The sequence below is a fragment of the Peromyscus eremicus genome, chromosome 1 (assembly GCF_949786415.1).
Source record: "Peromyscus eremicus chromosome 1, PerEre_H2_v1, whole genome shotgun sequence".
NCBI lineage: Eukaryota > Metazoa > Chordata > Mammalia > Rodentia > Cricetidae > Peromyscus > Peromyscus eremicus.
This window is the reverse complement of record NC_081416.1, coordinates 139,188,556-139,216,014: the sequence shown is the minus strand read 5'-3', so window position 1 is coordinate 139,216,014 and position 27,459 is coordinate 139,188,556. Positions and strand designations below refer to the sequence as shown.

The 27,459-nt window shown below is 53.3% G+C and overlaps 13 non-coding genes across 13 annotated transcripts; all 13 read right to left on the bottom strand.

The window, feature by feature from the left end:
* Positions 1-365: 365 nt before the first annotated feature.
* On the bottom strand, positions 366-459 carry LOC131903165 (small nucleolar RNA SNORD116). Its single transcript, XR_009377418.1, has one exon. It is a non-coding gene; the product is annotated as a small nucleolar RNA SNORD116 (small nucleolar RNA).
* A 1,999-nt stretch (positions 460-2,458) lies between these two features.
* LOC131903057 (small nucleolar RNA SNORD116) lies at positions 2,459-2,552 on the bottom strand. The gene has a single exon (XR_009377317.1). It is a non-coding gene; the product is annotated as a small nucleolar RNA SNORD116 (small nucleolar RNA).
* A 1,987-nt stretch (positions 2,553-4,539) lies between these two features.
* On the bottom strand, positions 4,540-4,633 carry LOC131903159 (small nucleolar RNA SNORD116). Its single transcript, XR_009377412.1, has one exon. It is a non-coding gene; the product is annotated as a small nucleolar RNA SNORD116 (small nucleolar RNA).
* Positions 4,634-6,632: 1,999 nt separating this feature from the next.
* Positions 6,633-6,726, bottom strand: LOC131903056 (small nucleolar RNA SNORD116). Its single transcript, XR_009377316.1, has one exon. It is a non-coding gene; the product is annotated as a small nucleolar RNA SNORD116 (small nucleolar RNA).
* Positions 6,727-8,728: 2,002 nt separating this feature from the next.
* On the bottom strand, positions 8,729-8,822 carry LOC131903055 (small nucleolar RNA SNORD116). Its single transcript, XR_009377315.1, has one exon. It is a non-coding gene; the product is annotated as a small nucleolar RNA SNORD116 (small nucleolar RNA).
* Positions 8,823-10,814: 1,992 nt separating this feature from the next.
* Positions 10,815-10,908, bottom strand: LOC131903054 (small nucleolar RNA SNORD116). Its single transcript, XR_009377314.1, has one exon. It is a non-coding gene; the product is annotated as a small nucleolar RNA SNORD116 (small nucleolar RNA).
* A 2,003-nt stretch (positions 10,909-12,911) lies between these two features.
* LOC131903053 (small nucleolar RNA SNORD116) lies at positions 12,912-13,005 on the bottom strand. Its single transcript, XR_009377313.1, has one exon. It is a non-coding gene; the product is annotated as a small nucleolar RNA SNORD116 (small nucleolar RNA).
* A 2,002-nt stretch (positions 13,006-15,007) lies between these two features.
* LOC131903052 (small nucleolar RNA SNORD116) lies at positions 15,008-15,101 on the bottom strand. The gene has a single exon (XR_009377312.1). It is a non-coding gene; the product is annotated as a small nucleolar RNA SNORD116 (small nucleolar RNA).
* Positions 15,102-17,092: 1,991 nt separating this feature from the next.
* Positions 17,093-17,186, bottom strand: LOC131903051 (small nucleolar RNA SNORD116). The gene has a single exon (XR_009377311.1). It is a non-coding gene; the product is annotated as a small nucleolar RNA SNORD116 (small nucleolar RNA).
* A 2,003-nt stretch (positions 17,187-19,189) lies between these two features.
* Positions 19,190-19,283, bottom strand: LOC131903050 (small nucleolar RNA SNORD116). The gene has a single exon (XR_009377310.1). It is a non-coding gene; the product is annotated as a small nucleolar RNA SNORD116 (small nucleolar RNA).
* Positions 19,284-21,285: 2,002 nt separating this feature from the next.
* LOC131903049 (small nucleolar RNA SNORD116) lies at positions 21,286-21,379 on the bottom strand. The gene has a single exon (XR_009377309.1). It is a non-coding gene; the product is annotated as a small nucleolar RNA SNORD116 (small nucleolar RNA).
* A 2,006-nt stretch (positions 21,380-23,385) lies between these two features.
* LOC131903176 (small nucleolar RNA SNORD116) lies at positions 23,386-23,479 on the bottom strand. Its single transcript, XR_009377427.1, has one exon. It is a non-coding gene; the product is annotated as a small nucleolar RNA SNORD116 (small nucleolar RNA).
* A 3,204-nt stretch (positions 23,480-26,683) lies between these two features.
* LOC131903189 (small nucleolar RNA SNORD116) lies at positions 26,684-26,777 on the bottom strand. The gene has a single exon (XR_009377438.1). It is a non-coding gene; the product is annotated as a small nucleolar RNA SNORD116 (small nucleolar RNA).
* Between the last annotated feature and the right edge of the window lie 682 nt (positions 26,778-27,459).

Here is a 27,459-nt window from a genome sequence, read left to right as displayed (position 1 = left end):
CTTAGTGTCCCCTGGTCCACCTACTCCACCACAGGCCTCCAGTGTGCAGATTTCTACACAGGTCAGCACGCCTGTTTCTTGTGGGTGTCCGAAGCTAGCATATTTCTAGAGTGCCTACAAGAGAGCCCAAGGTCCAAGGTCCCATGTCTAGCTGTCAGTCTGGCTTGGGAGAGTGGGGATGGCCGCTTGCTTGCCAGCAAACCCCAAGTATTCTCTATTCCCCATGCCCGTGATGGCGAGCAGAGTGGGGCAGAGATCAAGCCCATGGGAAGAGAGTCTGGCTACTGCTGGAGGGGGGCAGGAGCAGCGCAGCGGTTCTCAGGCCTGTGTCTGACTCCCAGAGGACTTGGGTGAGCCAAGGTGCAGGACCTCAGTTTCGATGAGAGCGGCGGTACTGAGTTTTCACTCATTTTGTTCAGCTTTTCCAAGGAATGTTTGACTGGAAATCATCATCAATCCAAGCACGCTGGAGTGCCCTTGCACAGGGATTTTCAGGGCACTCAGGACAGGGTGGGTGTTGGGGAGTGCGAGAAATACCAAGACATGCCCCGTCCTTTGGCAGGTTGCAACGGGTCCCTGCATGGAAATGGGAAGCAACTTGAGGCCCTGAGTCTGCTACAGGTGCTGACAGGCCCGGGAGGCAGGGATGGTAAGTCCTCGCAGGACCACCAAGACCCCAGGATCCTGAGCACCTGGGACAATGCATGGGAGGCTTACCTTGGGCCCCAGGCCTTCTCCTGCAGGTCACCAACACCAAGCAACTTCCCTCGAGGCCCACTCAGGTGCCATCAGCCCTGGGCAAAGGATGCTGGGCCATTCTCTCCGCACTATGGCCGTGCAGGCCACGCAATGCCACACTGTGAAGACATCAAAGCACATGCCAACATTACAGTGGGAAGCGGGCAACTGGCTCTGGGATGGATGGCTGGGCCTGGCTCGTCTCAATGGGAACATCAGATCACATCTGCTCTCTCACCACTCCTGCCCTGCCCTCACCCTCCAGCATGGCTTGCCACAGCGGTGACAGGTTTTCACCAGGGTCTCAGAGCCTGTCCTTGCCCTGGCACCCACCCTCCGTGCCCTTTCACATCACCTTGGCCCCTCTCTGCAATCAAACCACCAGGTTCGGCCCGGCCAACACATCAAGGAACTGCACTGCAGGCAAGCAAGCAGACTCCTCCCGAGAAAAAAACAAAAAAACAAAAACAAAAACAAAAACCATGGCCAGCTCTGAGGACCTCAACCCTCTAACACTGTGTACGGGGTTCACAAACCAGGGCAAGCTCACCTTGCTGGCTCAAGCTCAAGTCTTAGGACGCAGCTCTGGCCATGCTCACTAGCCAAACCAAGCCTCCCTCCTCCCATCTCAACATCTCTGACAACCAGGTGGGCAAAGCTACCCGAAATCTGCATCCTTCTCCTGCTAGGAATGCTGAGGGACCGAGCTCAAACTGCTTAAAGTCTCCTCTGAGGCCTTCACCACAGGACATGGCAGGCCTTCTGGGTCCACCAGACCTCCTCTCTCACTCTCTTTCTTTGCCCATGTCTCTTTCTCTTACTCCTGGTTTCTCTCTCTGTCTCTGTCTCTGTCTCTGCTTCTGTCTCTGGATTGATGCCACTCTCTGTCAGTCTGTCTTCATGGGAAAGCCCATGTTCAAGGGTACTGGAAATTTTGACCACAAGCCAAGTTGAACACTGCATCAACACAAGCTAACTTCTGTGGGACGCCAAGGGCAAGCCAGAGAGCCTGGCACGTCCCAAGACAAGTTGCAACACACATGGCTTCCAATGACCAGAAACGCACCCTTGCAAGCCAAAGTCGCTTTGGCACCCTCCACTGCCCATGAGCAGAGCTCTCAAGCCAGTCTTGATCTACAGCCTGGGGCCCAGGGTACAATTCCTACATGGGATCCCTAGCCGGCCTCCAAACACGCCTTCCTGGAAGAATCACACCCTGGTGAAGACCACTCAACAAAACAGGTGTCTTTCCTACCTTTGAGATTGGCTTGAGCCAAGACGGGCCCTCCACTACCATGGGTGAGAGAAAAGCACTCTCACACCTGTCTCCTCCACCAGGAGGCCAGCAGTCTGACCTTAGTGTCCCCTGGTCCACCTACTCCACCACAGGCCTCCAGTGTGCAGATTTCTACACAGGTCAGCACGCCTGTTTCTTGTGGGTGTCCGAAGCTAGCATATTTCTAGAGTGCCTACAAGAGAGCCCAAAGTCCAAGGTCCCATGTCTAGCTGTCAGTCTGGCTTGGGAGAGTGGGGATGGCCGCTTGCTTGCCAGCAAACCCCAAGTATTCTCTATTCCCCATGCCCGTGATGGCGAGCAGAGTGGGGCAGAGATCAAGCCCATGGGAAGAGAGTCTGGCTACTGCTGGAGGGGGGCAGGAGCAGCGCAGCGGTTCTCAGGCCTGTGTCTGACTCCCAGAGGACTTGGGTGAGCCAAGGTGCAGGACCTCAGTTTCGATGAGAGCGGCGGTACTGAGTTTTCACTCATTTTGTTCAGCTTTTCCAAGGAATGTTTGACTGGAAATCATCATCGATCCAAGCACGCTGGAGTGCCCTTGCACAGGGATTTTCAGGGCACTCAGGACAGGGTGGGTGTTGGGGAGTGCGAGAAATACCAAGACATGCCCCGTCCTTTGGCAGGTTGCAACGGGTCCCTGCATGGAAATGGGAAGCAACTTGAGGCCCTGAGTCTGCTACAGGTGCTGACAGGCCCAGGATGCAGGGATGGTAAGTCCTCGCAGCACCACCAAGACCCCAGGATCCTGAGCACCTGGGACAATGCATGGGAGGCTTACCTTGGGCCCCAGGCCTTCTCCTGCAGGTCACCAACACCAAGCAACTTCCCTCGAGGCCCACTCAGGTGCCATCAGCCCTGGGCAAAGGATGCTGGGCCATTCTCTCCGCACTATGGCCGTGCAGGCCACGCAATGCCACACTGTGAAGACATCAAAGCACATGCCAACATTACAGTGGGAAGCGGGCAACTGGCTCTGGGATGGATGGCTGGGCCTGGCTCGTCTCAATGGGAACATCAGATCACATCTGCTCTCTCACCACTCCTGCCCTGCCCTCACCCTCCAGCATGGCTTGCCACAGCGGTGACAGGTTTTCACCAGGGTCTCAGAGCCTGTCCTTGCCCTGGCTCCCTCCCTCCGTGCCCTTTCACATCACCTTGGCCCCTCTCTGCAATCAAACCACCAGGTTCGGCCCGGCCAACACATCAAGGAACTGCACTGCAGGCAAGCAAGCAGACTCCTCCCGAGGAAAAAAAAAAAAACAAAAACAAAAACCAAAACAAAAACCATGGCCAGCTCTGAGGACCTCAACCCTCTAACACTGTGCACGGGGTTCACAAACCAGGGCAAGCTCACCTTGCTGGCTCAAGCTCAAGTCTTAGGACGCAGCTCTGGCCATGCTCACTAGCCAAACCAAGCCTCCCTCCTCCCATCTCAACATCTCTGACAACCAGGTGGGCAAAGCTACCCGAAATCTGCATCCTTCTCCCGCTAGGAATGCTGAGGGACCGAGCTCAAACTGCTTAAAGTCTCCTCTGAGGCCTTCACCACAGGACATGGCAGGCCTTCTGGGTCCACCAGACCTCCTCTCTCACTCTCTTTCTTTGCCCATGTCTCTTTCTCTTACTCCTGGTTTCTCTCTCTGTCTCTGTCTCTGTCTCTGCTTCTGTCTCTGGATTGATGCCACTCTCTGTCAGTCTGTCTTCATGGGAAAGCCCATGTTCAAGGGTACTGGAAATTTTGACCACAAGCCAAGTTGAACACTGCATCAACACAAGCTAACTTCTGTGGGACGCCAAGGGCAAGCCAGAGAGCCTGGCACGTCCCAAGACAAGTTGCAACACACATGGCTTCCAATGACCAGAAACGCACCCTTGCAAGCCAAAGTCACTTTGGCACACTCCACTGCCCATGAGCAGAGCTCTCAAGCCAGTCTTGATCTACAGCCTGGGGCCCAGGGTACAATTCCTACATGGGATCCCTAGCCGGCCTCCAAACAGGCCTTCCTGGAAGAATCACTCAACAAAACAGGTGTCTTTCCTAGCTTTGAGATTGGCTTGAGCCAAGACGGGCCCTCCACTACCGTGGGTGAGAGAAAAGCACTCTCACACCTGTCTCCTCCACCAGGAGGCCAGCAGTCTGACCTTAGTGTCCCCTGGTCAACCTACTCCACCACAGGCCTCCAGTGTGCAGATTTCTACACAGGTCAGCACGCCTGTTTCTTGTGGGTGTCCGAAGCTAGCATATTTCTAGAGTGCCTACAAGAGAGCCCAAGGTCCAAGGTCCCATGTCTAGCTATCAGTCTGGCTTGGGAGAGTGGTGATGGCTGCTTGCTTGCCAGCAAACCCCAAGTTTTCTCTTTTCCCCATGCCCGTGATGGCGAGCAGAGTGGGGCAGAGATCAAGCCCATGGGAAGAGAGTCTGGCTACTGCTGGAGGGGGGCAGGAGCAGCGCAGCGGTTCTCAGGCCTGTGTCTGACTCCCAGAGGACTTGGGTGAGCCAAGGTGCAGGACCTCAGTTTCCATGAGAGCGGCGGTACTGAGTTTTCACTCATTTTGTTCAGCTTTTCCAAGGAATGTTTGACTGGAAATCATCATCGATCCAAGCACGCTGGAGTGCCCTTGCACAGGGATTTTCAGGGCACTCAGGACAGGGTGGGTGTTGGGGAGTGCGAGAAATACCAAGACATGCCCCGTCCTTTGGCAGGTTGCAACGGGTCCCTGCATGGAAATGGGAAGCAACTTGAGGCCCTAAGTCTGCTACAGGTGCTGACAGGCCCGGGATGCAGGGATGGTAAGTCCTTGCAGCACCACCAAGACCCCAGGATCCTGAGCACCTGGGACAATGCATGGGAGGCTTACCTTGGGCCCCAGGCCTTCTCCTGCAGGTCACCAACACCAAGCAACTTCCCTCGAGGCCCACTCAGGTGCCATCAGCCCTGGGCAAAGGATGCTGGGCCATTCTCTCCGCACTATGGCCGTGCAGGCCACGCAATGCCACACTGTGAAGACATCAAAGCACATGCCAACATTACAGTGGGAAGCGGGCAACTGGCTCTGGGATGGATGGCTGGGCCTGGCTCGTCTCAATGGGAACATCAGATCACATCTGCTCTCTCACCACTCCTGCCCTGCCCTCACCCTCCAGCATGGCTTGCCACAGCGGTGACAGGTTTTCACCAGGGTCTCAGAGCCTGTCCTTGCCCTGGCATCCACCCTCCGTGCCCTTTCACATCACCTTGGCCCCTCTCTGCAATCAAACCACCAGGTTCGGCCCGGCCAACACATCAAGGAACTGCACTGCAGGCAAGCAAGCAGACTCCTCCCGAGAAAAAAACAAAAAAACAAAAACCAAAAGAAAAACCATGGCCAGCTCTGAGGACCTCAACCCTCTAACACTGTGTACGGGGTTCACAAACCAGGGCAAGCTCACCTTGCTGGCTCAAGCTCAAGTCTTAGGACGCAGCTCTGGCCATGCTCACTAGCCAAACCAAGCCTCCCTCCTCCCATCTCAACATCTCTGACAACCAGGTGGGCAAAGCTACCCGAAATCTGCATCCTTCTCCCGCTAGGAATGCTGAGGGACCGAGCTCAAACTGCTTAAAGTCTCCTCTGAGGCCTTCACCACAGGACATGGCAGGCCTTCTGGGTCCACCAGACCTCCTCTCTCACTCTCTTTCTTTGCCCATGTCTCTTTCTCTTACTCCTGGTTTCTCTCTCTGTCTCTGTCTCTGTCTCTGCTTCTGTCTCTGGATTGATGCCACTCTCTGTCAGTCTGTCTTCATGGGAAAGCCCATGTTCAAGGGTACTGGAAATTTTGACCACAAGCCAAGTTGAACACTGCATCAACACAAGCTAACTTCTGTGGGACGCCAAGGGCAAGCCAGAGAGCCTGGCACGTCCCAAGACAAGTTGCAACACACATGGCTTCCAATGACCAGAAACGCACCCTTGCAAGCCAAAGTCGCTTTGGCACCCTCCACTGCCCATGAGCAGAGCTCTCAAGCCAGTCTTGATCTACAGCCTGGGGCCCAGGGTACAATTCCTACATGGGATCCCTAGCCGGCCTCCAAACAGGCCTTCCTGGAAGAATCACACCCTGGTGAAGACCACTCAACAAAACAGGTGTCTTTCCTACCTTTGAGATTGGCTTGAGCCAAGACGGGCCCTCCACTACCATGGGTGAGAGAAAAGCACTCTCACACCTGTCTCCTCCACCAGGAGGCCAGCAGTCTGACCTTAGTGTCCCCTGGTCCACCTACTCCACCACAGGCCTCCAGTGTGCAGATTTCTACACAGGTCAGCACGCCTGTTTCTTGTGGGTGTCCGAAGCTAGCATATTTCTAGAGTGCCTACAAGAGAGCCCAAAGTCCAAGGTCCCATGTCTAGCTGTCAGTCTGGCTTGGGAGAGTGGGGATGGCCGCTTGCTTGCCAGCAAACCCCAAGTATTCTCTATTCCCCATGCCCGTGATGGCGAGCAGAGTGGGGCAGAGATCAAGCCCATGGGAAGAGAGTCTGGCTACTGCTGGAGGGGGGCAGGAGCAGCGCAGCGGTTCTCAGGCCTGTGTCTGACTCCCAGAGGACTTGGGTGAGCCAAGGTGCAGGACCTCAGTTTCGATGAGAGCGGCGGTACTGAGTTTTCACTCATTTTGTTCAGCTTTTCCAAGGAATGTTTGACTGGAAATCATCATCGATCCAAGCACGCTGGAGTGCCCTTGCACAGGGATTTTCAGGGCACTCAGGACAGGGTGGGTGTTGGGGAGTGCGAGAAATACCAAGACATGCCCCGTCCTTTGGCAGGTTGCAACGGGTCCCTGCATGGAAATGGGAAGCAACTTGAGGCCCTGAGTCTGCTACAGGTGCTGACAGGCCCGGGAGGCAGGGATGGTAAGTCCTCGCAGCACCACCAAGACCCCAGGATCCTGAGCACCTGGGACAATGCATGGGAGGCTTACCTTGGGCCCCAGGCCTTCTCCTGCAGGTCACCAACACCAAGCAACTTCCCTCGAGGCCCACTCAGGTGCCATCAGCCCTGGGCAAAGGATGCTGGGCCATTCTCTCCGCACTATGGCCGTGCAGGCCACGCAATGCCACACTGTGAAGACATCAAAGCACATGCCAACATTACAGTGGGAAGCGGGCAACTGGCTCTGGGATGGATGGCTGGGCCTGGCTCGTCTCAATGGGAACATCAGATCACATCTGCTCTCTCACCACTCCTGCCCTGCCCTCACCCTCCAGCATGGCTTGCCACAGCGGTGACAGGTTTTCACCAGGGTCTCAGAGCCTGTCCTTGCCCTGGCTCCCTCCCTCCGTGCCCTTTCACATCACCTTGGCCCCTCTCTGCAATCAAACCACCAGGTTCGGCCCGGCCAACACATCAAGGAACTGCACTGCAGGCAAGCAAGCAGACTCCTCCCGAGAAAAAAAAAAAAACAAAAACAAAAACCAAAACAAAAACCATGGCCAGCTCTGAGGACCTCAACCCTCTAACACTGTGCACGGGGTTCACAAACCAGGGCAAGCTCACCTTGCTGGCTCAAGCTCAAGTCTTAGGACGCAGCTCTGGCCATGCTCACTAGCCAAACCAAGCCTCCCTCCTCCCATCTCAACATCTCTGACAACCAGGTGGGCAAAGCTACCCGAAATCTGCATCCTTCTCCCGCTAGGAATGCTGAGGGACCGAGCTCAAACTGCTTAAAGTCTCCTCTGAGGCCTTCACCACAGGACATGGCAGGCCTTCTGGGTCCACCAGACCTCCTCTCTCACTCTCTTTCTTTGCCCATGTCTCTTTCTCTTACTCCTGGTTTCTCTCTCTGTCTCTGTCTCTGTCTCTGCTTCTGTCTCTGGATTGATGCCACTCTCTGTCAGTCTGTCTTCATGGGAAAGCCCATGTTCAAGGGTACTGGAAATTTTGACCACAAGCCAAGTTGAACACTGCATCAACACAAGCTAACTTCTGTGGGACGCCAAGGGCAAGCCAGAGAGCCTGGCACGTCCCAAGACAAGTTGCAACACACATGGCTTCCAATGACCAGAAACGCACCCTTGCAAGCCAAAGTCACTTTGGCACCCTCCACTGCCCATGAGCAGAGCTCTCAAGCCAGTCTTGATCTACAGCCTGGGGCCCAGGGTACAATTCCTACATGGGATCCCTAGCCGGCCTCCAAACAGGCCTTCCTGGAAGAATCACACCCTGGTGAAGACCACTCAACAAAACAGGTGTCTTTCCTACCTTTGAGATTGGCTTGAGCCAAGACGGGCCCTCCACTACCATGGGTGAGAGAAAAGCACTCTCACACCTGTCTCCTCCACCAGGAGGCCAGCAGTCTGACCTTAGTGTCCCTGGTCCACCTACTCCACCACAGGCCTCCAGTGTGCAGATTTCTACACAGGTCAGCACGCCTGTTTCTTGTGGGTGTCCGAAGCTAGCATATTTCTAGAGTGCCTACAAGAGAGCCCAAAGTCCAAGGTCCCATGTCTAGCTGTCAGTCTGGCTTGGGAGAGTGGGGATGGCCGCTTGCTTGCCAGCAAACCCCAAGTATTCTCTATTCCCCATGCCCGTGATGGCGAGCAGAGTGGGGCAGAGATCAAGCCCATGGGAAGAGAGTCTGGCTACTGCTGGAGGGGGGCAGGAGCAGCGCAGCGGTTCTCAGGCCTGTGTCTGACTCCCAGAGGACTTGGGTGAGCCAAGGTGCAGGACCTCAGTTTCGATGAGAGCGGCGGTACTGAGTTTTCACTCATTTTGTTCAGCTTTTCCAAGGAATGTTTGACTGGAAATCATCATCGATCCAAGCACGCTGGAGTGCCCTTGCACAGGGATTTTCAGGGCACTCAGGACAGGGTGGGTGTTGGGGAGTGCGAGAAATACCAAGACATGCCCCGTCCTTTGGCAGGTTGCAACGGGTCCCTGCATGGAAATGGGAAGCAACTTGAGGCCCTGAGTCTGCTACAGGTGCTGACAGGCCCGGGATGCAGGGATGGTAAGTCCTCGCAGCACCACCAAGACCCCAGTATCCTGAGCACCTGGGACAATGCATGGGAGGCTTACCTTGGGCCCCAGGCCTTCTCCTGCAGGTCACCAACACCAAGCAACTTCCCTCGAGGCCCACTCAGGTGCCATCAGCCCTGGGCAAAGGATGATGGGCCATTCTCTCCGCACTATGGCCGTGCAGGCCACGCAATGCCACACTGTGAAGACATCAAAGCACATGCCAACATTACAGTGGGAAGCGGGCAACTGGCTCTGGGATGGATGGCTGGGCCTGGCTCGTCTCAATGGGAACATCAGATCACATCTGCTCTCTCACCACTCCTGCCCTGCCCTCACCCTCCAGCATGGCTTGCCACAGCGGTGACAGGTTTTCACCAGGGTCTCAGAGCCTGTCCTTGCCCTGGCTCCCTCCCTCCGTGCCCTTTCACATCACCTTGGCCCCTCTCTGCAATCAAACCACCAGGTTCGGCCCGGCCAACACATCAAGGAACTGCACTGCAGGCAAGCAAGCAGACTCCTCCCGAGAAAAAAAAAAACAAAAAAACCAAAACCAAAACAAAAACCATGGCCAGCTCTGAGGACCTCAACCCTCTAACACTGTGCACGGGGTTCACAAACCAGGGCAAGCTCACCTTGCTGGCTCAAGCTCAAGTCTTAGGACGCAGCTCTGGCCATGCTCACTAGCCAAACCAAGCCTCCCTCCTCCCATCTCAACATCTCTGAAAACCAGGTGGGCAAAGCTACCCGAAATCTGCATCCTTCTCCTGCTAGGAATGCTGAGGGACTGAGCTCAAACTGCTTAAAGTCTCCTCTGAGGCCTTCACCACAGGACATGGCAGGCCTTCTGGGACCACCAGACCTCCTCTCTCACTCTCTTTCTTTGCCCATGTCTCTTTCTCTTACTCCTGGTTTCTCTCTCTGTCTCTGTCTCTGTCTCTGTCTCTGCTTCTGTCTCTGGATTGATGCCACTCTCTGTCAGTCTGTCTTCATGGGAAAGCCCATGTTCAAGGGTACTGGAAATTTTGACTGCAAGCCAAGTTGAACACTGCATCAACACAAGCTAACTTCTGTGGGACGCCAAGGGCAAGCCAGAGAGCCTGGCACGTCCCAAGACAAGTTGCAACACACATGGCTTCCAATGACCAGAAACGCACCCTTGCAAGCCAAAGTCGCTTTGGCACCCTCCACTGCCCATGAGCAGAGCTCTCAAGCCAGTCTTGATCTACAGCCTGGGGCCCATGGTACAATTCCTACATGGGATCCCTAGCCGGCCTCCAAACAGGCCTTCCTGGAAGAATCACTCAACAAAACAGGTGTCTTTCCTAGCTTTGAGATTGGCTTGAGCCAAGACGGGCCCTCCACTACCATGGGTGAGAGAAAAGCACTCTCACACCTGTCTCCTCCACCAGGAGGCCAGCAGTCTGACCTTAGTGTCCCCTGGTCAACCTACTCCACCACAGGCCTCCAGTGTGCAGATTTCTACCCAGGTCAGCACGCCTGTTTCTTGTGGGTGTCCGAAGCTAGCATATTTCTAGAGTGCCTACAAGAGAGCCCAAGGTCCAAGGTCCCATGTCTAGCTGTCAGTCTGGCTTGGGAGAGTGGGGATGGCTGCTTGCTTGCCAGCAAACCCCAAGTATTCTCTATTCCCCATGCCCGTGATGGCGAGCAGAGTGGGGCAGAGATCAAGCCCATGGGAAGAGAGTCTGGCTACTGCTGGAGGGGGGCAGGAGCAGCGCAGCGGTTCTCAGGCCTGTGTCTGACTCCCAGAGGACTTGGGTGAGCCAAGGTGCAGGACCTCAGTTTCGATGAGAGCGGCGGTACTGAGTTTTCACTCATTTTGTTCAGCTTTTCCAAGGAATGTTTGACTGGAAATCATCATCGATCCAAGCACGCTGGAGTGCCCTTGCACAGGGATTTTCAGGGCACTCAGGACAGGGTGGGTGTTGGGGAGTGCGAGAAATACCAAGACATGCCCCGTCCTTTGGCAGGTTGCAACGGGTCCCTGCATGGAAATGGGAAGCAACTTGAGGCCCTGAGTCTGCTACAGGTGCTGACAGGCCCGGCATGCAGGGATGGTAAGTCCTCGCAGCACCACCAAGACCCCAGGATCCTGAGCACCTGGGACAATGCATGGGAGGCTTACCTTGGGCCCCAGGCCTTCTCCTGCAGGTCACCAACACCAAGCAACTTCCCTCGAGGCCCACTCAGGTGCCATCAGCCCTGGGCAAAGGATGCTGGGCCATTCTCTCCGCACTATGGCCGTGCAGGCCACGCAATGCCACACTGTGAAGACATCAAAGCACATGCCAACATTACAGTGGGAAGCGGGCAACTGGCTCTGGGATGGATGGCTGGGCCTGGCTCGTCTCAACGGGAACATCAGATCACATCTGCTCTCTCACCACTCCTGCCCTGCCCTCACCCTCCAGCATGGCTTGCCACAGCGGTGACAGCTTTTCACCAGGGTCTCAGAGCCTGTCCTTGCCCTGGCTCCCTCCCTCCGTGCCCTTTCACATCACCTTGGCCCCTCTCTGCAATCAAAACACCAGGTTCGGCCCGGCCAACACATCAAGGAACTGCACTGCAGGCAAGCCAGCAGACTCTTCCCGAGAAAAAAAAAAGAAAAAAAACAAAAACCAAAACAAAAACCATGATCAGCTCTGAGGACCTCAACCCTCAAACACTGTGCACGGGGTTCACAAACCAGGGCAAGCTCACCTTGCTGGCTCAAGCTCAAGTCTTAGGACGCAGCTCTGGCCATGCTCACTAGCCAAACCAAGCCTCCCTCCTCCCATCTCAACATCTCTGACAACCAGGTGGGCAAAGCTACCCGAAATCTGCATCCTTCTCCCGCTAGGAATGCTGAGGGACCGAGCTCAAACTGCTTAAAGTCTCCTCTGAGGCCTTCACCACAGGACATGGCAGGCCTTCTGGGTCCACCAGACCTCCTCTCTCACTCTCTTTCTTTGCCCATGTCTCTTTCTCTTACTCCTGGTTTCTCTCTCTGTCTCTGTCTCTGTCTCTGCTTCTGTCTCTGGATTGATGCCACTCTCTGTCAGTCTGTCTTCATGGGAAAGCCCATGGTCAAGGGTACTGGAAATTTTGACTGCAAGCCAAGTTGAACACTGCATCAACACAAGCTAACTTCTGTGGGACGCCAAGGGCAAGCCAGAGAGCCTGGCACGTCCCAAGACAAGTTGCAACACACATGGCTTCCAATGACCAGAAACGCACCCTTGCAAGCCAAAGTCGCTTTGGCACCCTCCACTGCCCATGAGCAGAGCTCTCAAGCCAGTCTTGATCTACAGCCTGGGGCCCAGGGTACAATTCCTACATGGGATCCCTAGCCGGCCTCCAAACAGGCCTTCCTGGAAGAATCACACCCTGGTGAAGACCACTCAACAAAACAGGTGTCTTTCCTACCTTTGAGATTGGCTTGAGCCAAGACGGGCCCTCCACTACCATGGGTGAGAGAAAAGCACTCTCACACCTGTCTCCTCCACCAGGAGGCCAGCAGTCTGACCTTAGTGTCCCCTGGTCCACCTACTCCACCACAGGCCTCCAGTGTGCAGATTTCTACACAGGTCAGCACGCCTGTTTCTTGTGGGTGTCCGAAGCTAGCATATTTCTAGAGTGCCTACAAGAGAGCCCAAGGTCCAAGGTCCCATGTCTAGCTGTCAGTCTGGCTTGGGAGAGTGGGGATGGCTGCTTGCTTGCCAGCAAACCCCAAGTATTCTCTATTCCCCATGCCCGTGATGGCGAGCAGAGTGGGGCAGAGATCAAGCCCATGGGAAGAGAGTCTGGCTACTGCTGGAGGGGGGCAGGAGCAGCGCAGCGGTTCTCAGGCCTGTGTCTGACTCCCAGAGGACTTGGGTGAGCCAAGGTGCAGGACCTCAGTTTCGATGAGAGCGGCGGTACTGAGTTTTCACTCATTTTGTTCAGCTTTTCCAAGGAATGTTTGACTGGAAATCATCATCGATCCAAGCACGCTGGAGTGCCCTTGCACAGGGATTTTCAGGGCACTCAGGACAGGGTGGGTGTTGGGGAGTGCGAGAAATACCAAGACATGCCCCGTCCTTTGGCAGGTTGCAACGGGTCCCTGCATGGAAATGGGAAGCAACTTGAGGCCCTGAGTCTGCTACAGGTGCTGACAGGCCCGGGAGGCAGGGATGGTAAGTCCTCGCAGGACCACCAAGACCCCAGGATCCTGAGCACCTGGGACAATGCATGGGAGGCTTACCTTGGGCCCCAGGCCTTCTCCTGCAGGTCACCAACACCAAGCAACTTCCCTCGAGGCCCACTCAGGTGCCATCAGCCCTGGGCAAAGGATGCTGGGCCATTCTCTCCGCACTATGGCCGTGCAGGCCACGCAATGCCACACTGTGAAGACATCAAAGCACATGCCAACATTACAGTGGGAAGCGGGCAACTGGCTCTGGGATGGATGGCTGGGCCTGGCTCGTCTCAACGGGAACATCAGATCACATCTGCTCTCTCACCACTCCTGCCCTGCCCTCACCCTCCAGCATGGCTTGCCACAGCGGTGACAGCTTTTCACCAGGGTCTCAGAGCCTGTCCTTGCCCTGGCTCCCTCCCTCCGTGCCCTTTCACATCACCTTGGCCACTCTCTGCAATCAAAACACCAGGTTCGGCCCGGCCAACACATCAAGGAACTGCACTGCAGGCAAGCCAGCAGACTCTTCCCGAGAAAAAAAAAAGAAAAAAACAAAAACCAAAACAAAAACCATGATCAGCTCTGAGGACCTCAACCCTCAAACACTGTGCACGGGGTTCACAAACCAGGGCAAGCTCACCTTGCTGGCTCAAGCTCAAGTCTTAGGACGCAGCTCTGGCCATGCTCACTAGCCAAACCAAGCCTCCCTCCTCCCATCTCAACATCTCTGACAACCAGGTGGGCAAAGCTACCCGAAATCTGCATCCTTCTCCCGCTAGGAATGCTGAGGGACCGAGCTCAAACTGCTTAAAGTCTCCTCTGAGGCCTTCACCACAGGACATGGCAGGCCTTCTGGGTCCACCAGACCTCCTCTCTCACTCTCTTTCTTTGCCCATGTCTCTTTCTCTTACTCCTGGTTTCTCTCTCTGTCTCTGTCTCTGTCTCTGCTTCTGTCTCTGGATTGATGCCACTCTCTGTCAGTCTGTCTTCATGGGAAAGCCCATGGTCAAGGGTACTGGAAATTTTGACTGCAAGCCAAGTTGAACACTGCATCAACACAAGCTAACTTCTGTGGGACGCCAAGGGCAAGCCAGAGAGCCTGGCACGTCCCAAGACAAGTTGCAACACACATGGCTTCCAATGACCAGAAACGCACCCTTGCAAGCCAAAGTCGCTTTGGCACCCTCCACTGCCCATGAGCAGAGCTCTCAAGCCAGTCTTGATCTACAGCCTGGGGCCCAGGGTACAATTCCTACATGGGATCCCTAGCCGGCCTCCAAACAGGCCTTCCTGGAAGAATCACACCCTGGTGAAGACCACTCAACAAAACAGGTGTCTTTCCTAGCTTTGAGATTGGCTTGAGCCAAGACGGGCCCTCCACTACCATGGGTGACAGAAAAACACTCTCACACCTGTCTCCTCCACCAGGAGGCCAGCAGTCTGACCTTAGTGTCCCCTGGTCAACCTACTCCACCACAGGCCTCCAGTGTGCAGATTTCTACGCAGGTCAGCACGCCTGTTTCTTGTGGGTGTCCGAAGCTAGCATATTTCTAGAGTGCCTACAAGAGAGCCCAAGGTCCAAGGTCCCATGTCTAGCTGTCAGTCTGACTTGGGAGAGTGGGGATGGCTGCTTGCTTGCCAGCAAACCCCAAGTATTCTCTTTTCCCCATGCCCGTGATGGCGAGCAGAGTGGGGCAGAGATCAAGCCCATGGGAAGAGAGTCTGGCTACTGCTGGAGGGGGGCAGGAGCAGCGCAGCGGTTCTCAGGCCTGTGTCTGACTCCCAGAGGACTTGGGTGAGCCAAGGTGCAGGACCTCAGTTTCGATGAGAGCGGCGGTACTGAGTTTTCACTCATTTTGTTCAGCTTTTCCAAGGAATGTTTGACTGGAAATCATCATCGATCCAAGCACGCTGGAGTGCCCTTGCACAGGGATTTTCAGGGCACTCAGGACAGGGTGGGTGTTGGGGAGTGCGAGAAATACCAAGACATGCCCCGTCCTTTGGCAGGTTGCAACGGGTCCCTGCATGGAAATGGGAAGCAACTTGAGGCCCTAAGTCTGCTACAGGTGCTGACAGGCCCGGGATGCAGGGATGGTAAGTCCTCGCAGCACCACCAAGACCCCAGGATCCTGAGCACCTGGGACAATGCATGGGAGGCTTACCTTGGGCCCCAGGCCTTCTCCTGCAGGTCACCAACACCAAGCAACTTCCCTCGAGGCCCACTCAGGTGCCATCAGCCCTGGGCAAAGGATGATGGGCCATTCTCTCCGCACTATGGCCGTGCAGGCCACGCAATGCCACACTGTGAAGACATCAAAGCACATGCCAACATTACAGTGGGAAGCGGGCAACTGGCTCTGGGATGGATGGCTGGGCCTGGCTCGTCTCAATGGGAACATCAGATCACATCTGCTCTCTCACCACTCCTGCCCTGCCCTCACCCTCCAGCATGGCTTGCCACAGCGGTGACAGGTTTTCACCAGGGTCTCAGAGCCTGTCCTTGCCCTGGCTCCCTCCCTCCGTGCCCTTTCACATCACCTTGGCCCCTCTCTGCAATCAAAACACCAGGTTCGGCCCGGCCAACACATCAAGGAACTGCACTGCAGGCAAGCAAGCAGACTCCTCCCGAGAAAAAAAAAACAAAAAAACCAAAACCAAAACAAAAACCATGGCCAGCTCTGAGGACCTCAACCCTCTAACACTGTGCACGGGGTTCACAAACCAGGGCAAGCTCACCTTGCTGGCTCAAGCTCAAGTCTTAGGACGCAGCTCTGGCCATGCTCACTAGCCAAACCAAGCCTCCCTCCTCCCATCTCAACATCTCTGAAAACCAGGTGGGCAAAGCTACCCGAAATCTGCATCCTTCTCCTGCTAGGAATGCTGAGGGACCGAGCTCAAACTGCTTAAAGTCTCCTCTGAGGCCTTCACCACAGGACATGGCAGGCCTTCTGGGTCCACCAGACCTCCTCTCTCACTCTCTTTCTTTGCCCATGTCTCTTTCTCTTACTCCTGGTTTCTCTCTCTGTCTCTGTCTCTGTCTCTGTCTCTGCTTCTGTCTCTGGATTGATGCCACTCTCTGTCAGTCTGTCTTCATGGGAAAGCCCATGTTCAAGGGTACTGGAAATTTTGACTGCAAGCCAAGTTGAACACTGCATCAACACAAGCTAACTTCTGTGGGACGCCAAGGGCAAGCCAGAGAGCCTGGCACGTCCCAAGACAAGTTGCAACACACATGGCTTCCAATGACCAGAAACGCACCCTTGCAAGCCAAAGTCGCTTTGGCACCCTCCACTGCCCATGAGCAGAGCTCTCAAGCCAGTCTTGATCTACAGCCTGGGGCCCATGGTACAATTCCTACATGGGATCCCTAGCCGGCCTCCAAACAGGCCTTCCTGGAAGAATCACTCAACAAAACAGGTGTCTTTCCTAGCTTTGAGATTGGCTTGAGCCAAGACGGGCCCTCCACTACCATGGGTGAGAGAAAAGCACTCTCACACCTGTCTCCTCCACCAGGAGGCCAGCAGTCTGACCTTAGTGTCCCCTGGTCAACCTACTCCACCACAGGCCTCCAGTGTGCAGATTTCTACCCAGGTCAGCACGCCTGTTTCTTGTGGGTGTCCGAAGCTAGCATATTTCTAGAGTGCCTACAAGAGAGCCCAAGGTCCAAGGTCCCATGTCTAGCTGTCAGTCTGGCTTGGGAGAGTGGGGATGGCTGCTTGCTTGCCAGCAAACCCCAAGTATTCTCTATTCCCCATGCCCGTGATGGCGAGCAGAGTGGGGCAGAGATCAAGCCCATGGGAAGAGAGTCTGGCTACTGCTGGAGGGGGGCAGGAGCAGCGCAGCGGTTCTCAGGCCTGTGTCTGACTCCCAGAGGACTTGGGTGAGCCAAGGTGCAGGACCTCAGTTTCGATGAGAGCGGCGGTACTGAGTTTTCACTCATTTTGTTCAGCTTTTCCAAGGAATGTTTGACTGGAAATCATCATCGATCCAAGCACGCTGGAGTGCCCTTGCACAGGGATTTTCAGGGCACTCAGGACAGGGTGGGTGTTGGGGAGTGCGAGAAATACCAAGACATGCCCCGTCCTTTGGCAGGTTGCAACGGGTCCCTGCATGGAAATGGGAAGCAACTTGAGGCCCTGAGTCTGCTACAGGTGCTGACAGGCCCGGCATGCAGGGATGGTAAGTCCTCGCAGCACCACCAAGACCCCAGGATCCTGAGCACCTGGGACAATGCATGGGAGGCTTACCTTGGGCCCCAGGCCTTCTCCTGCAGGTCACCAACACCAAGCAACTTCCCTCGAGGCCCACTCAGGTGCCATCAGCCCTGGGCAAAGGATGCTGGGCCATTCTCTCCGCACTATGGCCGTGCAGGCCACGCAATGCCACACTGTGAAGACATCAAAGCACATGCCAACATTACAGTGGGAAGCGGGCAACTGGCTCTGGGATGGATGGCTGGGCCTGGCTCGTCTCAACGGGAACATCAGATCACATCTGCTCTCTCACCACTCCTGCCCTGCCCTCACCCTCCAGCATGGCTTGCCACAGCGGTGACAGGTTTTCACCAGGGTCTCAGAGCCTGTCCTTGCCCTGGCTCCCTCCCTCCGTGCCCTTTCACATCACCTTGGCCCCTCTCTGCAATCAAAACACCAGGTTCGGCCCGGCCAACACATCAAGGAACTGCACTGCAGGCAAGCCAGCAGACTCTTCCCGAGAAAAAAAAAAGAAAAAAAACAAAAACCAAAACAAAAACCATGATCAGCTCTGAGGACCTCAACCCTCAAACACTGTGCACGGGGTTCACAAACCAGGGCAAGCTCACCTTGCTGGCTCAAGCTCAAGTCTTAGGACGCAGCTCTGGCCATGCTCACTAGCCAAACCAAGCCTCCCTCCTCCCATCTCAACATCTCTGACAACCAGGTGGGCAAAGCTACCCGAAATCTGCATCCTTCTCCCGCTAGGAATGCTGAGGGACCGAGCTCAAACTGCTTAAAGTCTCCTCTGAGGCCTTCACCACAGGACATGGCAGGCCTTCTGGGTCCACCAGACCTCCTCTCTCACTCTCTTTCTTTGCCCATGTCTCTTTCTCTTACTCCTGGTTTCTCTCTCTGTCTCTGTCTCTGTCTCTGCTTCTGTCTCTGGATTGATGCCACTCTCTGTCAGTCTGTCTTCATGGGAAAGCCCATGGTCAAGGGTACTGGAAATTTTGACTGCAAGCCAAGTTGAACACTGCATCAACACAAGCTAACTTCTGTGGGACGCCAAGGGCAAGCCAGAGAGCCTGGCACGTCCCAAGACAAGTTGCAACACACATGGCTTCCAATGACCAGAAACGCACCCTTGCAAGCCAAAGTCGCTTTGGCACCCTCCACTGCCCATGAGCAGAGCTCTCAAGCCAGTCTTGATCTACAGCCTGGGGCCCAGGGTACAATTCCTACATGGGATCCCTAGCCGGCCTCCAAACAGGCCTTCCTGGAAGAATCACACCCTGGTGAAGACCACTCAACAAAACAGGTGTCTTTCCTAGCTTTGAGATTGGCTTGAGCCAAGACGGGCCCTCCACTACCATGGGTGAGAGAAAAGCACTCTCACACCTGTCTCCTCCACCAGGAGGCCAGCAGTCTGACCTTAGTGTCCCCTGGTCCACCTACTCCACCACAGGCCTCCAGTGTGCAGATTTCTACACAGGTCAGCACGCCTGTTTCTTGTGGGTGTCCGAAGCTAGCATATTTCTAGAGTGCCTACAAGAGAGCCCAAGGTCCAAGGTCCCATGTCTAGCTGTCAGTCTGGCTTGGGAGAGTGGGGATGGCTGCTTGCTTGCCAGCAAACCCCAAGTATTCTCTATTCCCCATGCCCGTGATGGCGAGCAGAGTGGGGCAGAGATCAAGCCCATGGGAAGAGAGTCTGGCTACTGCTGGAGGGGGGCAGGAGCAGCCCAGCGGTTCTCAGGCCTGTGTCTGACTCCCAGAGGACTTGGGTGAGCCAAGGTGCAGGACCTCAGTTTCGATGAGAGCGGCGGTACTGAGTTTTCACTCATTTTGTTCAGCTTTTCCAAGGAATGTTTGACTGGAAATCATCATCGATCCAAGCACGCTGGAGTGCCCTTGCACAGGGATTTTCAGGGCACTCAGGACAGGGTGGGTGTTGGGGAGTGCGAGAAATACCAAGACATGCCCCGTCCTTTGGCAGGTTGCAACGGGTCCCTGCATGGAAATGGGAAGCAACTTGAGGCCCTGAGTCTGCTACAGGTGCTGACAGGCCCGGGAGGCAGGGATGGTAAGTCCTCGCAGGACCACCAAGACCCCAGGATCCTGAGCACCTGGGACAATGCATGGGAGGCTTACCTTGGGCCCCAGGCCTTCTCCTGCAGGTCACCAACACCAAGCAACTTCCCTCGAGGCCCACTCAGGTGCCATCAGCCCTGGGCAAAGGATGCTGGGCCATTCTCTCCGCACTATGGCCGTGCAGGCCACGCAATGCCACACTGTGAAGACATCAAAGCACATGCCAACATTACAGTGGGAAGCGGGCAACTGGCTCTGGGATGGATGGCTGGGCCTGGCTCGTCTCAACGGGAACATCAGATCACATCTGCTCTCTCACCACTCCTGCCCTGCCCTCACCCTCCAGCATGGCTTGCCACAGCGGTGACAGCTTTTCACCAGGGTCTCAGAGCCTGTCCTTGCCCTGGCTCCCTCCCTCCGTGCCCTTTCACATCACCTTGGCCCCTCTCTGCAATCAAAACACCAGGTTCGGCCCGGCCAACACATCAAGGAACTGCACTGCAGGCAAGCCAGCAGACTCTTCCCGAGAAAAAAAAAAGAAAAAAACAAAAACCAAAACAAAAACCATGATCAGCTCTGAGGACCTCAACCCTCAAACACTGTGCACGGGGTTCACAAACCAGGGCAAGCTCACCTTGCTGGCTCAAGCTCAAGTCTTAGGACGCAGCTCTGGCCATGCTCACTAGCCAAACCAAGCCTCCCTCCTCCCATCTCAACATCTCTGACAACCAGGTGGGCAAAGCTACCCGAAATCTGCATCCTTCTCCCGCTAGGAATGCTGAGGGACCGAGCTCAAACTGCTTAAAGTCTCCTCTGAGGCCTTCACCACAGGACATGGCAGGCCTTCTGGGTCCACCAGACCTCCTCTCTCACTCTCTTTCTTTGCCCATGTCTCTTTCTCTTACTCCTGGTTTCTCTCTCTGTCTCTGTCTCTGTCTCTGCTTCTGTCTCTGGATTGATGCCACTCTCTGTCAGTCTGTCTTCATGGGAAAGCCCATGTTCAAGGGTACTGGAAATTTTGACTGCAAGCCAAGTTGAACACTGCATCAACACAAGCTAACTTCTGTGGGACGCCAAGGGCAAGCCAGAGAGCCTGGCACGTCCCAAGACAAGTTGCAACACACATGGCTTCCAATGACCAGAAACGCACCCTTGCAAGCCAAAGTCGCTTTGGCACCCTCCACTGCCCATGATCAGAGCTCTCAAGCCAGTCTTGATCTACAGCCTGGGGCCCAGGGTACAATTCCTACATGGGATCCCTAGCCGGCCTCCAAACAGGCCTTCCTGGAAGAATCACACCCTGGTGAAGACCACTCAACAAAACAGGTGTCTTTCCTAGCTTTGAGATTGGCTTGAGCCAAGACGGGCCCTCCACTACCATGGGTGAGAGAAAAACACTCTCACACCTGTCTCCTCCACCAGGAGGCCAGCAGTCTGACCTTAGTGTCCCCTGGTCAACCTACTCCACCACAGGCCTCCAGTGTGCAGATTTCTACGCAGGTCAGCACGCCTGTTTCTTGTGGGTGTCCGAAGCTAGCATATTTCTAGAGTGCCTACAAGAGAGCCCAAGGTCCAAGGTCCCATGTCTAGCTGTCAGTCTGACTTGGGAGATTGGGGATGGCTGCTTGCTTGCCAGCAAACCCCAAGTATTCTCTTTTCCCCATGCCCGTGATGGCGAGCAGAGTGGGGCAGAGATCAAGCCCATGGGAAGAGAGTCTGGCTACTGCTGGAGGGGGGCAGGAGCAGCGCAGCGGTTCTCAGGCCTGTGTCTGACTCCCAGAGGACTTGGGTGAGCCAAGGTGCAGGACCTCAGTTTCGATGAGAGCGGCGGTACTGAGTTTTCACTCATTTTGTTCAGCTTTTCCAAGGAATGTTTGACTGGAAATCATCATCGATCCAAGCACGCTGGAGTGCCCTTGCACAGGGATTTTCAGGGCACTCAGGACAGGGTGGGTGTTGGGGAGTGCGAGAAATACCAAGACATGCCCCGTCCTTTGGCAGGTTGCAACGGGTCCCTGCATGGAAATGGGAAGCAACTTGAGGCCCTAAGTCTGCTACAGGTGCTGACAGGCCCGGGATGCAGGGATGGTAAGTCCTCGCAGCACCACCAAGACCCCAGGATCCTGAGCACCTGGGACAATGCATGGGAGGCTTACCTTGGGCCCCAGGCCTTCTCCTGCAGGTCACCAACACCAAGCAACTTCCCTCGAGGCCCACTCAGGTGCCATCAGCCCTGGGCAAAGGATGCTGGGCCATTCTCTCCGCACTATGGCCGTGCAGGCCACGCAATGCCACACTGTGAAGACATCAAAGCACATGCCAACATTACAGTGGGAAGCGGGCAACTGGCTCTGGGATGGATGGCTGGGCCTGGCTCGTCTCAACGGGAACATCAGATCACATCTGCTCTCTCACCACTCCTGCCCTGCCCTCACCCTCCAGCATGGCTTGCCACAGCGGTGACAGCTTTTCACCAGGGTCTCAGAGCCTGTCCTTGCCCTGGCTCCCTCCCTCCGTGCCCTTTCACATCACCTTGGCCCCTCTCTGCAATCAAAACACCAGGTTCGGCCCGGCCAACACATCAAGGAACTGCACTGCAGGCAAGCAAGCAGACTCTTCCCGAGAAAAAAAAAAGAAAAAAACAAAAACCAAAACAAAAACCATGGCCAGCTCTGAGGACCTCAACCCTCTAACGCTGTGTACGCGGTTCACAAACCAGGGCAAGCTCACCTTGCTGGCTCAAGCTCAAGTCTTAGGATGCAGCTCTGGCCATGCTCACTAGCCAAACCAAGCCTCCCTCCTCCCATCTCAACATCTCTGACAACCAGGTGGGCAAAGCTACCCGAAATTTGCATCCTTCTCCTGCTAGGAATGCTGAGGGACCGAGCTCAAACTGCTTAAAGTCTCCTCTGAGGCCTTTACCACAGGACATGGCAGGCCTTCTGGGTCCACCAGACCTCCTCTATCACTCTCTTTCTTTGCCCATGTCTCTTTCTCTTACTCCTGGTTTCTCTCTCTGTCTCTGTCTCTGTCTCTGCTTCTGTCTCTGGATGATGGCACTCTCTGTCAGTCTGTCTTCATGGGAAAGCCCATGTTCAAGGGTACTGGAAATTTTGACTGCAAGCCAAGTTGAACACTGCATCAACACAAGCTAACTTCTGTGGGACGCCAAGGGCAAGCCAGAGAGCCTGGCACGTCCCAAGACAAGTTGCAACACACATGGCTTCCAATGACCAGAAACGCACCCTTGCAAGCCAAAGTCGCTTTGGCACCCTCCACTGCCCATGAGCAGAGCTCTCAAGCCAGTCTTGATCTACAGCCTGGGGCCCAGGGTACAATTCCTACATGGGATCCCTAGCCGGCCTCCAAACAGGCCTTCCTGGAAGAATCACACCCTGGTGAAGACCACTCAACAAAACAGGTGTCTTTCCTAGCTTTGAGATTGGCTTGAGCCAAGATGGGCCCTCCACTACCATGGGTGAGAGAAAAACACTCTCACACCTGTCTCCTCCACCAGGAGGCCAGCAGTCTGACCTTAGTGTCCCCTGGTCAACCTACTCCACCACAGGCCTCCAGTGTGCAGATTTCTACACAGGTCAGCACGCCTGTTTCTTGTGGGTGTCCGAAGCTAGCATATTTCTAGAGGGCCTACAAGAGAGCCCAAGGTCCAAGGTCCCATGTCTAGCTGTCAGTCTGGCTTGGGAGAGTGGGGATGGCTGCTTACTTGCCAGCAAACCCCAAGTATTCTCTTTTCCCCATGCCCGTGATGGCGAGCAGAGTGGGGCAGAGATCAAGCCCATGGGAAGAGAGTCTGGCTACTGCTGGAGGGGGGGGGGGCAGGAGCAGTGCAGTGGTTCTCAGGCCTGTGTCTGACTCCCAGAGGACTTGGGTGAGCCAATGTACAGGACCTCAGTTTCGATGTGAGCAGCGGTACTGAGTTTTCACTCATTTTGTTCAGCTTTTCCAAGGAATGTTTGACTGGAAATCATCATCAATCCTAGCATGCTGGAGTGCCCTAGCATAAGGCATTTCATTCAGTTGGGACATGGTGGGAATTTGAGAATGTGAGAAATTCCAAATATGCACCATTTTGTAAGCTCTTGCATATATCTGTACATTTTTATGTGATTATCCTGAGTCTTTTTTCTGTGACATTTCTATACATTGGTTCTTGTGTACATGGTTGTTCTTTTTAGCTACAGCAATATTATTACTCTTTGATATATTATTTAGGCTTACCTTCATAGGGCTTTTATACTTAATATTCAAGGACTCTAAGTTAATTTCTGGTGCCCCCTGTGTTTCTTGCTCCCTTCATTGATTTATGTTGATGATTTTCTTGTGCACTGTGTCTTCGGCCCCACCTCATGTGTCTGTGATAATATTGAACTAAGCACTTGACTCATTATAGAGTGACAATTGTGCTCTGTAGTTTTTCCCCTAGTCAAATCTACTGTGAGTGTCTGAACCCACCTGCTTTCTCCCTATACCCTCCTTTCATCCTTGCCAAGTAGTGGGTTTTTGGGGGGTTTTCTTGGGGAAAATGTTTTTTTTTCAGCTTGGCCTAGTCCTGTTTCCCTTCCTGATGTTACTGATCATGACTGCACCTCTCTGCAGTTCAACAACAAATCCCAGTCTCTCCAACATGTTAAAAGTTACTCTAACAAGAGTAATTGTGAATGTTCAGAATGGCCATAATCTCCCTTCTGAATTGTCCTCTTTGCATCCTTGCTTCAACGCTTTGGGCCAGAGGGTTGCAGATTTTTCTTCCACACTCCCAGAAATTCATTTCATACTTTCTAACTCAATGGAAACCAACTTACCTTTCTCTTTCTCTATCTCGTTAGTTGTTTCTCTCTCTTTCTGTATTTCTTCACACCTATCTTCCTGCCACTGACCACTTCTTTCAGTAGCCACCAAACTGGAGACAAAGCATACTTTCCTTGAAACATCATCTCTAAAACTTCTCATTATAGTTCATTTTGTCTCTGTTCTTATTATGTTCATCCAAACACAAGAGAGACCCTCTGGTACTGTGGGCCATGATGCAAAATACAGAGGAGTCCCATCTCCAAATTCACAGCTTGCCTTGAAGCTTTAAGTATGAGGAAGGAATGCTGATTTCTAAATACCTGGTCTCAGCTGCTCTTGTGGACTTATTGTGTCAACTCAGCTAAGCATGGTGCACTCCCCATGATGCCAAGGCCTAGCACAAGGCAGAAATTTGTTCATAACCTATAAAGACAGAAAGATGTCTCTATTAAGCAGTCCATGTTATTTGGTAGCTTCACTGTGGCCATCTATTTACATTTTCAAGGTTTGTTCAGACGTATGTAGAGCCCAAATATTGCTGCAATCTAACTCCTCAGAAAGTGAGTGGCCCTGGCAATTGTGTATCCAGGAATCTCATATCTTTGCCTTGTCAGTTTCCTGGTAGAAACTATTTTGGTGGACCAAAGATCCCCAGAAAACTGCCAGGATCAAATGTACCATTATACATGTTTCTTTCTTCTTTCTTTTTTTCTTCTTTCTTTCTCTTTCTTTCTTTCTTTCTTCCTCCACTTCCTTCCTTCTTTCTTTCTTTTTTTTTGATTTTCAAGACAGGGTTTCTCTGAACAACAGCTCTGGCTTTCCTGGAACTCAGTTTGTAGACCAGATTGGTCTTGAACTCACAGAACCGCCTGCCTCTGCCTGCCAAGTGCTGGGATTAAAAGTGTGCACCACCACCTCCCAGCTATACACTGATTTCTACACAGATTCATATATCTGCATCGTACAAAGGTACATGTATCTCAGTGCTTCTACCTGTGTATTCCAACATTCCAGGCATCTAGGTGCACATGTATGGGTGTAAGTTGGTGAAACAAACCTGTATATCTGTGCCTTCCATGTTTCACTCATGTGGCCATTTTTCTTCCAAGCAGGTCCACTGAACTTCTTTCAGGTGGTCACAAGACAGACTGCCTATCTAGATACAAGACAGTTTTTGGCTTTATGAAGCAACCGCTCAACACACAGGACTGAAGATGGCATGCCCCCTCAGCATAGTTCCCCTGAGGCAGGCCAAGATGGGAGCCCTTAAGACCTGATATCCAGATGTGCTGGCTTGCGGTGGGATGGTCTGTATGGCAAATGTGTTGCTGATTAGTCAATAAATAAATCACTGATTGGCCAGTGACCAGGCAGGAAGTATAGGCAGGACAAGGAAGAGAATAAAGCTGGGAAGTGGAAGGCTAAGTCAGAGAGACACTGCCAGCCGCCACGATGACAAACAGCATGTGAAGATCCCGGTAAGCCACAAGCCATGTGGCTAGATGATTAATGGAAATGGATTAAGTTAAGCTGTAAGAACAGTTAGCAAGAAGCCTGCCAGGGCCATACAGTTTGTAACCAATATAAGTCTCTGTGTTTATTTGGTCAGGTCTGAGTGGCTGTGGGACTGGTGGGTGACAGAGATTTGTCCTGACTGTGGACCAGGCAGGAAAACTCTAGCTACACTGGCTCTCTTGGTTCCTGGTAATCCTGGATGCTGGATGGTACAAAGTTCTCCAGAGAATGCTGCTGGACTGCACTTCACCTCTCCTGTACCTGTAACCTATCCATTTACTTGTAAGTTATCCCCCAAAATAAACCTCCCTTTTAACTACGTGAAGTTGCCTTAATATTTCCACCAATATTCATCTGCTTCAGACATTGTCTTTGTCTCTCTTTCCAACCATGGCTTCAAACAGTGCTCTGATATTCAGAGACTCACACTGTTTCTGCTCATCCCCAAAACCGATGCAGCCCATCACTGTGGATTATACTGCTAAAAGTCCCAACAAAGCAAATTTTAAGACAGTCTTATTTCAGTGCAGCTCTCTGACACATTACTTCATGGTCATTATCAACCTAGCCAAACTGTTTGTGCCTGTGTTGCTTCTGTCTTTGACTCTTTTCTCTCACTTCATGCCAGTCCTAAAAATTTCCACTCTTGCCTGCCCAGGAACAAGATCACAGGGAGCTTCCCAGGTACCCAAAATGTTCCCTTTATTGTACACATGTGTGTTTGCAAAAAACAAACAAACAAATAAACAAACAAAAAAACCTGAAAACTCAGGCCCCCTGAAAGGTGACTTGCCAAAGCTGGTTGTCAGCAAGGGAGAAGAGTGACTTGGAAAAGTATGCCTGACTTATAGAGTACTTGGGTCAGTGGATGTGCTGTATCTTAGTCTTGATTAGAATGATGATAATGAGTTTTCACTTATTTTGTTCATCTCTTACAATGAAGGTTGAATATGAATAACCATTTGGTCCACCCAAGCTGGAGGGTATTAACAATAAGGTGGTCAGTGTACTCTGAAACTTGCAGAAAATTGGGAAGTATGATGAACTCTAAAACGTTCTGCATCCAGGAGAAGAGGGTACCTTGCCTCCCCAAGGTGGTAACTGACAGTTCTAAATGTGGGACATGGAAATCCGAGACTTTTGGATTTGTTTTGGAGTGTTAAATTCTAGCAGTTCCACCAAGACCTTAGAGTCATGAGCACCTTGGAGAATTCAAATAATGTTTACCATTATCCTCTACTTTTTTCTATAGGATCTGAATTTTGAACTGCATTGCATGAGGCACAATTGGATGTCTTCACCCATCTAGAAATGATATTGTGGCTCTTCTTATTGGACTGAAGGCATGAAGATTATGGAAATCAAACTTTGAGATAGCAACATAAAACACATACAATCTCTACAGGGGAACAGCTACAACAGGGTTGGTGTTGCAATGTTCCCATCTGGTTGGGAACACCAGGTAACACCTCCTCTTCATTTCACATGCTCTCCACACACCCTCCTAATCAGGCTGCCATGTGCATGGGATATATTCTCCAAAACTTTCTCTGGAGGAAAGTTGTTTGAATGCTAAGGTCTTGTTCTCTATTTGTCTCCCTCTCTGGCCTTCACAAGTGTCTTTGTACCATTTTTATAGAGTCACTGACAA